This window comes from Rhagoletis pomonella, unplaced genomic scaffold, assembly GCF_013731165.1.
Source record: "Rhagoletis pomonella isolate Grant_MI unplaced genomic scaffold, Rhpom_1.0 Rhpom_scaffold_28166, whole genome shotgun sequence".
Classification (NCBI taxonomy): domain Eukaryota; kingdom Metazoa; phylum Arthropoda; class Insecta; order Diptera; family Tephritidae; genus Rhagoletis; species Rhagoletis pomonella.
Window position 1 is genome coordinate 1 of NW_023486599.1, and position 1,312 is coordinate 1,312.

Sequence of the window (1,312 nt, forward strand, 5' to 3'; positions counted from 1 at the left end):
TAATAGCAATAATAATATCAATCTCTGTTTCCTTAGATTGCTGAGGTTTTTTTTGTTTCTTAAGTTGGCAAAATAAAATTTTACTAAAACACATTTTGTTACAAAACAGCATCTCATAATCACAAAATAGTTTAGGAAGAATTAGCCTATGTATGAACTCATTAGATGTGCTTGCCTAAGCTTTCCACTTTCAAACTGCTGTTCCTTCCAAAGTGAGCGGCAGTCGTCAATTATAAAATCATAAAACAGCGAGATGACAGGGACTGTAGCCAAATGCCATAAGGCGTGTGCGTCTATAAGCCACAAAATTGGTGGAAAGTCCAATAGCTCTAAACTCATAGACATGCCGAATAAAATATAAAATCGGATAATTTTATGGTAATATGCACGCCGATGTCGTTCCAAATAACACCAAACAAACCATCCCAGTGCGGAGATTATACCAGTAACAATATTTGTCGTCATATTTAAAGAGTAACTAAATTTGCCTAAGCTCAGGTACGCAAAGTAATTTACAAAGAACGAGAGAAATATCAATGAAATTAAGCCTCGTAATATGAGCGACTGCCGGTATATCATCCGCATAACCATAGAATAAAGTGACACGAGTACAATACTGTAAGCGAAAACGTAATCCATTAACTCTGTCACAGGAAAATCTCTTGTGTGAAAACTGTCGACCAGATCCAACCATTAATACATACAAATGAGAAAATATGCCACAACTTATAGCATGGACTATCCGGACGCACCTCAGTAAGAAAGCGTCGTAGCATGCGAATGTGAACAACCAAATTACAAATAGAAAACAACACCTAGGCTGGTTCTTGAGTACCAAGAAAACGGAGGAATGGCCACTTTCCATAAAACTGTGGTACGTCCCAACCGCGTTCTGCAAACGCATCCACTGTGCGCCACATACAACCATATTGGCATTCATCCGCACAGTTCCAAGCAAACGCTTTGTCGAATATCAACTGTTGATAATATTTAACGGCCTGCTCCTGAATCTCTACGCCATCTGCACTACAATTTTGCCGTTCGCAGTTTTGTCTACAATTGTGAAAGAATTGTGTACGATCTCCAATAGAGCCGTGGCAACCTAATACTAAGAACGCAAGTACTAAAAAATATATAAGGTAACACTAAACTAGACATGATAATAATTATTTTAACTATTTTCCAAAAACCTAAGCTCGTACCACTTTGTTTTAAGCATTATTCCACACCAAATAACGTACATCTGCTGACGCTAACCAACTAAATTAAATTATGCATCGGGTATGGCGTCAAATCGTTGGGTTTGTCGGGG

The 1,312-nt window shown here is 38.0% G+C and overlaps 1 pseudogene; it reads right to left on the reverse strand.

Moving 5' to 3' along the window:
• Positions 1 to 141: 141 nt before the first annotated feature.
• On the reverse strand, positions 142 to 1,145 carry LOC118732787 (annotated as a pseudogene).
• Positions 1,146 to 1,312: the final 167 nt, after the last annotated feature.